This window comes from Ctenocephalides felis, unplaced genomic scaffold (genome assembly GCF_003426905.1).
Source record: "Ctenocephalides felis isolate EL2017-DRISC unplaced genomic scaffold, ASM342690v1 CF-g0.4_SCAFFOLD_01492, whole genome shotgun sequence".
Taxonomy (NCBI): Eukaryota; Metazoa; Arthropoda; class Insecta; order Siphonaptera; family Pulicidae; genus Ctenocephalides; species Ctenocephalides felis.
Window position 1 is genome coordinate 1140878 of NW_020537646.1, and position 14280 is coordinate 1155157.

Genomic DNA, 14280 nt, shown 5'->3' on the forward strand with positions numbered 1-14280 from the left:
TACTATGTATCGGATCACATTTCAATGATCATGTATATATTTAAAAAAAATACATTTGCCGAAATCCAATTAATATATTCAACTGATTTTCACTCGTATAACATTTTATAGATCACTTATCTCGAGCAGCAAAAAAATTGATTTCAATGTGTTCATGCTGTGCTCATAGATCAAATATGAGGTTGCTGTGTCTATCGCATATAAAGTTTATATTAAAATAATAAAATATGCAAATAATTTATAACGCGATATAAGTTTTTTATTTTCTTTGCAAGGGTATGCGTTACTTGCATTCGTCGCCCCTGAGAGCGCACGGCGCTTTGACGTCGCGCAATTGCGTCATAGACGCTCGATGGGTCCTGAAGATCACAGACTACGGGCTTCCGTCTTTCTATGAGGCCCAAGGAATAGTACCTCCCCAAAAATCAGCAAGAGGTAAGTTGTTTGTTTCATTCACATATTTATTTATACACCACTATTTTTTTTACAATTTTATTCATTTTATATATAAAAAAATCCATCATCTTCTGCTTTTCTTAAACATATTAATTGCTTAAATCTTATCAAGATCATGTTTCCTGAAGCTGGATCGTACCTAATTTCGAAATGTCGATAGTAAATAAATAAAGTAATGATTTTTGGAAACGCTTTTTTTTATTACTTTTTGGATTACTTGTTCGAAGCTTTATAAAATATTTACAAATCCAAGACTTTACCATCGAATATATATATATATATATATTATATATATATATATATATATATTATATATATATATATATATATATATATATATATATATTATATATATATATATATATATATATATATATATATTATGAGAATATATGTGAATGATGTGTGAAATCAATTTGCACAAACTCCAAAAGTAACCACAATCCATGACGTTCCAAACGTGATATGGAATCTAACGATCTCATTCAAAATCAATTAAATTTGAAATCTAGAACACATTGCAATTAAGGTCATTCCCTGCAAATAACCTTATGATTTCATATTAATGACTGAGTTTTGCGCAGTTGTTCTACGTATCATTTATCATATGTCACGTCGTTAGAAAAATATTTATACTGGACAAATGAGGGTGTCAGATTTTGTAAACATGTTTATCGCATATAGAGCAACCTTCATATAATTCATCTTTTTTGTAATACATAGGCGGTAATTAATTTTTCCTCAAAATAATATCACGTCCTTCATACCAGTGTTGTGAAAATATGATATTGATAGCTCCAGTAAACATTGGTTTTACGTTTTATTATATACCGTTTTTAACATATATATTAGAAAAATGGTGATATATTCAAATTATAATATCAAACTCCGTTGAAAATGTCGTGTAGATAAGTACAATCTACCCAGTTCATAAGATTCTTGTTCTTCAAAAAAAAAAAAAATATATAAATTAAAACTTATTATATTATATGCCTGTACATAATAATGTTTTTATTCAAATTCCTGCAATACATTTTTATGGAGTTATTTATCTTCAGTAGTAATGCAATTTGCACATAATTAACAAAATTTAGTGCACCCACGCTGATGGCAAAGCACAAGATAAACCTGATGCAGACCATATTTTGATAAAATTAATTAAATTTTGCAATATATGGGCATGGTTGTTGCTGACATTTCACATATTTATACGCACCGACATACGCAAAATCAAATTAGACTTGACCTATCTAAAAAAAATATTTGTTTTGAATAAACCATGTAAACGAAGACATATATGATGACATAAGCTGTGGGCAGACCAAGCCTAAAACAACAGAAGAGCAATCGAAATAATTGGAAAATATTCTTAACAAAAATATACTAGAGTATTTATATTCCTTCCTATTACTATTAGAATATTTAGTATTCCTACTTCTTTGTCTATAGCTGATTTATTATTATTCGAAATCTAAAAATTGTTGCGCCTAAATTTAAACCGAGTATTGGGAACAGATGTTGCCCTACAATATCATCTAACACTAAATAATAATAATCCAGTATCGATTTTTCTGTCAAATGCATGAACTTCAAGTAAATGATAGCAACCCCCGAGAGGAATGAAATTATGGTATTGTCAGATTCAGTAGTTCAAAGGGTGGAAATTCTGGTTTATTGTCGTAACTGTGGCGCTATAATTATCACGGCAAAGTTGCTCCCATGACAACTAGAACTATGCAATATGCACAGCGCATAGTTACCAGGTTTCCTTATGTTAGACAAAGGGCTTCGGCAGCCCCTTTAGTACCCAAAGTGGGTGCATTGTTAATGCGCGTAACAAGGACGAAATAGTTTGTTGGTGATATGCGAATATTGAATATGTTTATTTACTATAGAAATACTTTGAATTGCACAATGAAGTCTGGGGCATCTCATCATTAGAATAGAAATACCACGTCAAACACAATATCTAGTCACATGTAAATACTTGAAAACATTCTATACATATAGCAAAATAAAAATCATTTCAGATTTGTGACGTTTAAATTTTCAATTTGCTCATAGTATTTTTCCTTGTTTCACCATGAGGGATGAAAACACAGAACAATTGTGCTTTACCATGTTTTAGCATTTTCCGCACACAACATAGGTCTTCTGTGCTCAAATTTATCACACTTTTTAAAAGAAATCTCACTCTACTCATTGTATTAGAAATTAACTTTATCCCTATTTGCAATTGATAAATGATTTCATTTATCACGATGAGGTATTAAATCCCTATAAATAGCGGAACAAATTCATTAATTAGTGATTTAGTAGCTTCATTATGTGTATGAAAACTAATTCGATACTTAAGAGAAGAGAAGCTCTCGAATCATTAAGGAGACTAAAACGTATTAAACGTATTTCCAAAGGGTTTATTTTTTGTTCAATCTTATTTGCGTAGGTAAATATCTTGAGAGGGTAGGTTTTTGAAGCAAGGAGGATGTGATTCATGAGAGCTAAATACATTTGGATAAATAAATATAAAACAATTATAATCAGTTGCATGTACAATGGCTGAAAATATTTGTCAATAATTTTCGTATAACAAAATACTGAGTTCAAAGTTATTAAAATTATTCCTACCGCGTCCGGTCAAATGACCGTTTTCAAATTTTTGATTGGTATTTTCTACATTAAATGGAAGTGAATCGTCTTTAAGCTTATCGACTTTTTTCATATATAACAGTAATATAATGCATTATTCAATATTCACCTATTCATATTACTCAACACGCGCAAGAGTGCAAAAAACTATTAATTAACTTAAAGATTAAATACTAATAAAGCAAAACAAACATGAGTCAATTTTATTCATTTTTTCTTTCACAATTGTATAATTAAGGAAAAATTCGGAAACGTTACCAAAAGCTTGTTTGACGATGAATTAAAAAATTAAAACTAGTGGTGTATGGCATCGTGCCTTAAGGCAAATTGCTGGAACTTCCCGTACCGTAACGAAATGTTCGAGGAATATTGAAAGTTTTCAATTAGATCATTATTAATATTGTAACATTGTCTAATATTTATAAGAATTATATAAACTGAATTGCAAAGTTGAAATTATTTGTTTAAAGTATATTAGAACTATAGTAAGAGTTAAAAATAAAATCTAAATTATTTTCGATATACAAAAAAAATTTTTTTGAAAAAAAAATTGAAAAATAAAGTTGAAACAAAAAATTTTTTCCCAAAATTAATTATTTTGTTAAGACCAGCAGAAAGTTCTTTGAATCAATTAAATCGGACGCTTAGTTCTCTCAAAAACTGACACAAAAATAATTTTTTTTTGTACATTTAGCTTCGTATCTTTGAAATGGCTAGGCCTGTCTTTGCCAAAACTAATAACCACTTTTCCCAATCATTACTAATTGAATGTTTTTTAGATCATTCAAATTGGATGCTCCGATCTCTCAAAAACTCGATTTCTATTTTCTGCACTCTTTGCTCTTTATCTCCATAACTGCTGGACCTGCCTTTACCAAAAACTGATCAGCACATCTCCTTATCAATAGGAAACAAATGTTTTTTGAACCATTCAAATCAGTTGATCCGTGCGCTTGAAAACGTGACTGAAAAATTCCATAAATACATACACACACACACATCCATTTCTTCTGAGTTATGCCAAAATGTTCAGAAACCTTCAAAACGTCGAGAAATGTAAAAATTTACATTTTCGATTTTTGGCCCATTACAATATCTTACCCTACGGGAAGTTAATAAGTAATTATCTAAAATTATAATTTTTTTCAAATGTTCAATATTATGATTATTGCAGAACTAAGGATATTGTCAAAAATTACATTCATAGCAAATATTTTTTTGTCGAAATGTTTAGTCACTCTGAAAATATTACTTTAACCGTAAAATTGAATTTAATAATAATTCTTTTGAAATGCATTTTGTTATACATTATACTTGTGATTTTTTTACAGAACTATTATGGACATCTCCGGAAGGCCTGCGTGCTTTATCCGGCAACAAGGGCTCGAAGAAAGGTATGGCTCCGGCTACGCAGCCAGGCGACGTGTTTAGCTTCGGAATAATCATGCAGGAGGTCGTGGTTCGTGGTGAACCTTACTGCATGCTCTCTCTAACCCCCGAGGGTGAGTACGAAATTTGCCTAATTGTATTTACACGCTACACAACTCGATTTTAGCAATATTAATGACTGAGACTGCCTACTAACCGGAGACCTAATACAGCAATAAATGTTTGGTTATGGAGATTTCACTAATGAACTATAACAATATATTTTGTTTTGTCGTGGTTATGGATTCGATGTAAAAGATAAATTATAGACACCGTTATGTTGATGAAAATTTATTACATTTAAGTAAAACAACAATTAGGGTGGTCCTTAATATGGACATTTTCGAATTTTCTTGCTCCCAAAGGCTCAAATAGTTTCAAATTGATAAAAATTCTCTGAAAGTTTTAGCTCATTGTCTTTTAGATAGAGCGCAATTCAATCAAAGTTTTGTATGAAAATAGCATGAACAAATGTTCAAAAATTTTGCAGAGCGTCGAATTTTCAATAAAAAATTACAGAAATTTTCACTTTCAATTTATTTGTCGCTAAGTTATACCCAAATTTTTTTTTTAAATTTTCAAATTTTTTTCCATGCTATTTCCATTCTAAGTTTGATTGAATTGCGCTTTATCTAGAAGACAAAATTAAGAGCTAAAACTTTCAGAGAATTGTTTTTTATCAATTTGAAACCATTTGAGCCCTTGGGAGCAAGGAAATTCGAAAATGTCCATATTCAGGACCACTTTGAACTATATAGAGTAAACCGGAGCTTAAAGATTCATGAGTAAAAAAGTTCACCGCAATTATCTCAAAAACGAGTAAAGTATGGATTTCAACGATACTATTTTAAAACCGAAGACAAAAGATGTGTAACCAGGTGTCATCTTTAATCTTACGATGTTAGTAGATGAACGGCTATGTGTTAATTCTAATTTGTTCTCTAATTTCTTGAATTGGTTTATATTTATTGAATCAATATTTAGAATAAGTAAGGTGAACTATTTTTAGAATCTCAATTTTATAGAAAATTTTATAAATTGCATCGATTGCATAATTTGAATTTTAATAAATTAATTTTGTCAGTACTACAAATAGTATTAAATTTCCATATAATCAATATTTATTTTTATTTTCATTAACTATATATCTTTGCACAAGTTCAATTTTTTAATTGATTTATATTTATTAAATCAATATTTAAAATAAGTAAGCTAAACTATTTTTAGAATCTCAATTTTCTAGTAAATTTTATAAATTGCATCGATTGCATAATTTGAATTTTAATAAATTAATATTGTCAGTACTACAAATAGTATTAAAATTTCTATATAATCAATATTTATTTATTTTTTATTTCCATTAACTATATATCTTTGCGCAAGTTCAATTTTTTAATTGATTCTGTGTATATAAATAACAAATATTTTTAAATTAACTTTGTGATATATAGAGTGCTGTAGTAGTGCTACATAGTTATTATTAAAGTTTCGTAAACATGAGGATTATTGAATCCAGAGTTAATTAAGCTCTCTAGCTGTTAGCTTATACAATATTATCACTAAACAGTAAGTGCATTATTTACTGCTATGAAAAATGCACCATAATGTACATAAGCGGATTATGTTGTAATATAAGTGAGTAACTCAAACGATCTGTTATGATACTATATGTAGGGCAGGACGGGGTACAAAGGTCCAATTTTAATTTCAGTGCTTATACTGACTAAACCAAACCAACTACATCTAGAGATTTTATAATACATATGTATTTCTAACATCACAACAAATGGCATGTATCAAACAACTATTGGACTTTGTTCAGTTAAATTTCTAATGAATATCCTAATTATAAAAATGTTTTACCAATTTTTCTAAAATTTGTCGCCGGGGTTATTTTTATCTCATAGCCAGAGTTGAAAGGTATAGCCATCAGGCTAACAGATATAATTTCTTAATTTTAATTTTGAATGGGTTTAACGAAATAATATCTAAATTATTTAAGCAATGCAAAATATAAATTTCATGAGCACATTTTTTTAAATATAAGCTTGTTCTAGTATTTTGGAAAAATATCCATTAAAAGATATGGAATAACTATTAATTTATCTCTTTTAAAATTGCCTTTTTTTAACTTAATCTACCTTTCTATTTACTTGCCCGTGTAAATATTTTAGTTGGTCATTTTTACTCCACCCACATGTAGGCTTTTATAGAGCTTATATAAAAAAACACTATTGAATTTATCTGAAAAATAACAAAACATCTTATTCTTGGTATTATAAACTAAATAAAAGAGCTTAAAACCAAAAAATACCGATAAAACTAAATACTTTTGTTATGAATATTCCTTTCATACATGGCTATTCATTGAGTTAATTATTCGTATTTTAACTTCAGAAATTATAGAAAAAGTAAAAAAACCACCACCGTTGATTCGTCCATCAGTTTCGAAAGGTGCAGCACCGCCGGAAGCAATCAACATAATGCGTCAATGTTGGGCAGAACAGCCGGAAATGCGTCCAGACTTCTGCGCCGTTTATGATCTGTTTAAGAAACTCAATCATGGACGGTAAGTTACAGCATTTTTAGAATTTATATATATATATATATAACATAACAATCATATATTTTATAAAAAAAAACAGAAATATGGGTCAACTGTCAGTGTTAGGGCGAGTGTTTCTTGAAGTATAAATTTTTAATACCCAAAAACTCAAAACAATCACAACAGTAAACAGCATGAATTAAAGATGTCAAAGTTTATTTATATTGGATAAGGATCACAAACTTTTATGCTTTGACTAAACTTTCATAATGGCTTCTTGGAAATGACCTATCAAAACTTTATTGTTTAATGTAGCTGAAGCTTTCAGACATATTAAATAAGCTTTCTTTCAGAAAATAATTAGTTTGTGGAATTAGATTTCTGGCACATTAATGACATTTTGTATCATTATGTTGAGGGTTTAAAAGTTACGTGGATTTTGTGGAATTTTATTTATCTGCATGATTTTAATAAATTTAGATATTGAGTTAGCGTAGAGCGGTTTTGAAGACTGATATTTTTATGACAATATTTTAACCTATTAATTATTTAATATTTTCAAATAATGTAATTATTGCTCTGTTGAATAATAATTAATTTACTTCTTAACAGGAAAGTCAACTTCGTCGACACGATGTTTCAAATGCTGGAAAAGTATAGTAATAATTTAGAAGATCTTATTCGCGAGAGAACAGAACAATTGGACATAGAAAAAAAGAAAACTGAGCAACTCTTAAATAGGATGCTGCCGAGGTAACTCATTCATTGTGAAATGTTATTTATGTCTAGAATGTACTTAAAAATTATATTAAATTATCTTTATTTTTCAAAATTCATTGTATTCTTGCAAATAGTAGTCTTGCGAAAATGCTTTACAGTAGTACCAATTTTCTTATATATAACTAGAACCGTCACTATAGTAGAATTAGTGCAAAGTTTATATATATTGTGGGTATCCCAGAACTCAACGTCAAACCGAAACTGGGTGAAAATATTACTTCATTTTGTTTGAAAATAGAGCTTTTAAGTGCAATCTACAGCTTTGGTGAAATTGTTATAACTTTAATGTGCTTAGCTTTTATTGCTTTTTTCATTTAAACTTTGGATCCGTAACCGTAAATAGCATTTCTGGGACCACAGTCCAAAAATAATGGCACAATTACACGATATTTTCAAGATTTTAAACTATCTCCCAAACTATGATTTTAGAATTCTTAAAACTGGTCGGCTTTGAAAGACCATCTCTTGATTACCGTAATTAAAATTTTTGGTACGGAACCCAAAAAAAATTACACAAAATGTGTACACATTATTAAAATCTCTATAAGTATCTGATAAATGCCAAAAGCCATTTTTTTAACTTATTTTTATTAAGAGTCCTTAACAGCTAGACCTGCCTACCCAAAAATTTAATCAGTTCTACATCTTGTCAACATAAGTAAAATGTTTTTTGAATTATTAAAATCGGACGCTCCGTTTTCTTAAAAACTGAGTTACCGTTTTTGAGACTTTTTGCGCCGTATCGTCGGAACGGCTAGACCTGCCTTCGCCAAAAACTATCGGCAATTTTCCTTATCAATACGAATCGAATGTTTTTTTGAATTATTCAAATCGGTTGATCCGTGTACTCGAAATCGTCGACGAAAATTTGTATCCGCACACACACGAATACATACATTTTTTCTAAGGAATGCCAAAATGTTCAGACACCTTTGAAACGTAAGTATATAAAAAATTTCATTTTCGATTTTTTTGCGATTACTATAACTTACCCTACGGGAAGTTAAAAATGTCTTATTTAAAAATTGCCCAGTATTTGAACCATTAGTCAAAATTTAGTAGAATAGCATATCATTTAGTCAAAAATGTTTATTCTGATAATCCTATTTGCATGCGATTAAATACAAAATCATAAATGGTTTCTGGAATATGAGCATATAATAAAAATTTAGATATACGGATCGACAGAGATTAAGTAGATATCTTGCGCAACGATAAATGATACATAAACAATTCTTGCACAGATGGTTAGCTTATTTGATTTTCTTTATTTAACCTGACGGCAGTGAGATTGTATTTCAATATTACAAGATACAAAGGTAAAAAGGTATGAAATATTAAAGAGATCACTTACTATAAAGATAGAACGCTTCGAGCAGGTCACTTAATATAACATTAGTCAAGAATAAATTCTAAAAGTTTGCTGAAGTCTGACCTATAATCAAACTAAGGCCAATCATTAAATTAAGCGATTTTGTTCTATTTCCAGTTCCGTCGCGGAGAAACTGAAACTCGGTTTAGCCGTTCAGCCTGAAGAGTTTTCCGAAGTGACGATTTATTTCAGCGACATCGTGGGTTTCACCTCAATAGCCGCCCATTGCAGTCCGGTGCAAGTTGTGGATCTACTGAACGACCTTTACACGTGCTTTGATGCCACCATTAACGCTTATAATGTGTACAAGGTAATTAATTAATTACATTTCCGTGCGGTATTGCAGTATCTAATAGCTTTTCAAATTATTGACTATTACATTACATTAAATACTGTTGATTGAATGTGATAGATGGTATATTGGCAATTTGTACATGAAATATTTAATAGTAAATATTTTGATTTCGCATTATGCTCATTACGTGTAGTGTGATGGTCTTTATTAGAATACACTAATTATAATCATTTATATAAATCGTTTCCATGTACTTCAAAGATTAAAATAAAATAATTTTGCATTGGAATTTATTGAATATTAGATATAGGATTTAGTCAAGTTTAAAATTCACTGTTTATTTGAAAATTATATATATATATATATATATATATATACTAGCTGACCCCGCAAGTATTTCTTCTTTGACCTGCTTTTTGAAAAGTTTCAAGTAACATTCGATGAATTAAAGTAAATTTAATAAAAAGTATATATATGTAGAGCAGGGCGAGGCACAAAGGTCCAATTAGATTTTGAGCAAATATAAACTATATTGTGAAAACATTTCAAACGAATAATTATCTGACTACGTTCAATAAAACTGCCAGCTACTTCATCATTGTAGATATATATATATATATATATATATATATATATATAGTTACTTTATGGTCTGATTTTAACGTAATTCATTAATTTTATCTCAATAATTCATTTAATATATTATGGTTCAGACTTCTACTCGTGTTTATTTTTAGTCGATTCTAAGTCTATCTATGATTTTAGGTCGAAACAATAGGAGATGCATACATGGTCGTAGGAGGCTTGCCGACTCGAACTCCGGATCATGCTGAGCAAATTGCTTCGATGGCACTTGATCTTTTGCACCAGTCGGGGACTTTCAAAATAAGACACTTGCCTGGGACACCTTTAAGATTACGAATAGGACTTCATAGTGGTAATGATAATAAGCTCTTACAGTAGAATTTATTTATCCATAGAAATATTATTAATATATTGGGAAGTGATATTCATAACAATGTTGTCATTGATGGTTCACAAATCAAGTTTTTAAATCATCAGTGTGGACTATACTGGATATAAGATTTGCAAAATCATTTGTAATATTATTATCAAAAATTATCTGTTAAACAAACCACATAATTTTTTGAGATGATTTTTGAGCAATTGCGCATTTTATTCCATAAAATAACTTCATACATTTTCACAGATTTATTACAAAACCTTGTTGGGTTATGATAAATGCATATATAGTACAATGTATATGAAACTTTAACATTGTGGAAAAAATATGTATATTAATTGAGTAAATCTTAGAATGTTTTTACATCTAATTTTTCAATATTTGTACTTTATTTCTCGTGATTTTTAGGTACACGTTGTTAATTATATATTTCTATATTTTAGGACCTTGTTGTGCGGGTGTAGTTGGGCTAACGATGCCGAGATATTGTTTTATTTGGCGACACAGTCAATACAGCTTCTAGAATGGAATCAACTGGTAAGAAATAAATAAATATATATATATATATATATAATATATATATATAGTGCAGTGTACTTTTTTATAAAATTACCAGCATATAAATAATTCATATTTAATCTCTAAAAATTTATATATGTATATGAAGACGTTCTAAATTATTCAGAACAGTTTGACACTCCTAATTAAAAGAACTACGAAGGTGTATGAGGATTCGCCAACGATTCCTCATAATCGGCTACACCAACTTCAAAAATTCAGATATAACTTAATGAGAAATTGAAAAAGTTGAAAAATGAATTTTTTTGTCCACGATTTAGCCAAAAATCTTGAACCGATGTGAAAAATTTAAAAACTGTTCGAACGATAGGAGTTGCGTAACTAATTAAAAAAATGTTTATGGAACTTTGAATGATGGTAGAGATCATGGTCTTAAAAACTTGCTTAGATAATATGGGCCTACGAAAAGTGGTTATCGGCTTTATCGGCTAAAAATTTGAAATTAATGTAATTTTGTTTTGTTTAATATATTATGCCTTTGCTTAATTGTTTAAATATTGAAGATTGACGTTGTGTTCATACTACATTTTTATAAAACTATATCAGGGGCACCCTGGAGATCCATTTATCGCAAGCCACTCGGGACTATTTAGAGCAAGCCGGTGGATACGTTTTAGAGGCGAGAGGTTCCACCGAAGTCAAAGGCAAAGGGGTCATGACCACGCACTGGCTCCTAGGCAAACATGGATTCGATAAACCCCTTCCTACACCTCCCACTCTTGGGTATGTTTAATTGATTGTGAAATTTTTATTCTGAATGAAAGAATATTTCATACTTCATACTTCCTGTGTTGAAGTTTTCGACTACCTTAACAATTTAAGGTATGAAGACATTTTACAAAGTTGAGTTATTTTTCTATTATAATTTTGTGTGGGATAAGATTTATTTTTATGTATATCGCTGATTAACGCTAATTAATGTTAACAATTTAGGTATAAGACACTTTACAAAGTTGAGTTATTTTTCTATTTAATTTTGGGTGGGATTTGATTTTTTTTATGTATATCGCTGATGCAAGGAATGAAATAATACAAGGTGACCATATTTTTCCCATAAAATCTGAGACGGTTTAGAATGTGTGTGAGAGCGGGGAAAGAGGGGGTGTTGATGAGCTAAAATCTTATACTCACATTTTTTCTGTGCAAATTTTCTAGTTGAAATATATTTAAAAATATATTGGCAATCAAAACATTTTTAAAAATCCGGGACAAACACCTAAAACCGGAACAAATATTGCTTTTAGATAAAGCCGGATACAAGGCGAAAATCGGGACTGTCCCGCCAATCCGGGGTGTATGGTCATCTTAAATAATACAATATTTTATGTGACAGTTATATGATCTATACAAGTTTAAAAATCGTCATTTCCAAGTGAAAATAGGCCTTTCCGGGCATTGGTGCAAAAATTGAATAATAAGTTATACCATATTAAATAAAATAAAATATTATCAGATAATTTTCTGTAGAGAAAAAATATTAGGTAAGAAATTATATATAAAACTTACGAAATTCTAAAAAACAGATCGGATATTTTTATGTAACTTTAAAATTACTGATATCAAGACATTAGTTATTATATGTTTTGTTTATTTTTATGCTTTCTGGATAGGCCGATGAAAGGGTAAGTTTATTTTCAATTGTGTGTTATTTCTTTATTAAGACTTTATTTCACTTTGCGCGTGTAACTACTTACAAGTATATTTTTCAGAGTAAATGAAAATATTATCATAACTGCGTCAGAAACATCGCTTCCAGCTAGAAGTAGCATGACAACACATTCATTTCAAAGGCGTTCTCTTGAATCAGCTAGCGATCCTGGAACACCGTCAAAGTCTTGTTACGAAAAACACTACGGAACACAACAAAGAGATCGTTATACTTTTGATGTTGAAAATTTTCAAGAAACTCAAAACCAAATAGATACTTATTTTGCTAAACATGATTTATACAAGAACTCGAATTTCTCAGTAGTGTGAGCGATCCAGAAGCAATTGAAAATCTCAGAAGTCCAGATAAGAGGCAAGCCAACTCTCTTGCTCTCAAGATGCAAGTGGAACAAGTTACCATAAACTTCTTCGACGTATGAATTAGGAGCAAACCTTTTCTTTGAACCTAGAAAAAGTTTTAGTAAATTCAGGCATGCAGATGTAATAGAGGAGCATGATCTCAGCTCGCCATACAACCATTATCGGTGTTTGAGCCCTAGTGATAGTAATCTTAGTCAACCAACAAATTCAAAATCATGCGATCATCGATTAAGGTTTCTAAAAAGACAATTTAGTTTAGATAGGAGTGAGGAGCCATGTTTAACCTCGACAAGCGATAATTTACAGGTCAGAGCACCTTTGCACAAACAAAATTCAGCACCGTGCTGCAAATGATTTGGAGGAAAATAGAAGAATTTACCATTAAAATCACCGAAAGTCAGCACTATACCAAAAAATGCTGTATCACTAAGTGTAGACGCTTTGGCGTTGCATTAAAATTAGTATAACATGCATTTAAAAATGTTTTAACAAATATTTATTCATTATATAACGTTGCATTACATGGAATAATTGTGGGGACAGTTCAGACATTTTCTAACGTATCTCCTGTAAAATAAAATGGCGCAGTTTAATGTTAAATTTAATTTGATTGATACTTTTGGGATACATCATAGATAAATGTTACAGACAATTAATATTTTTTTGTCAATTTTTATTTTTTCTCTGCTCTTTTATGCTTAAAAATCAATCAGCTATAGTTCACCTAATTTGTAAATATTTTTTATATAAATAAGGTTGTTGTAATTTAATTAAATTTACAATTGGAATAATAAATATAATCAGAGTGTAAATATTGCATAGAAAACATTTAAAAATGTAGTTGGGATATATTAATAGCTAAATTTTTATCATGATAAATGTAAGTTTAGTAATAGCATGTAGCTTAAACATTCAGTAAGAAAGTAAGTTTCTCTATAGCAGGGTATTATTATGTAATATGTAGTTAAATAACTAAAAGTTATGGGATTTAGTTTATTAGATCATTATTAAAGGTTTCTATTTACTTACAACATTAAATTGTATATAAAAGTTACATAATAAACATTTTACTTTAAAGATGATAGGTGTCGATATTTTACAGCATATAAAAATTTTTTAAGTTAATGTTATATATTACCATTAAGTAATTCAGAATGATTATCAATTAGTCTAAAATTTGCTAT

General features: G+C 29.5%; 1 pseudogene; it reads left to right on the plus strand.

Moving 5' to 3' along the window:
* Nucleotides 1-278: 278 nt before the first annotated feature.
* Nucleotides 279-13450, plus strand: LOC113370176 (annotated as a pseudogene).
* The last annotated feature ends 830 nt before the right edge of the window (nucleotides 13451-14280 follow it).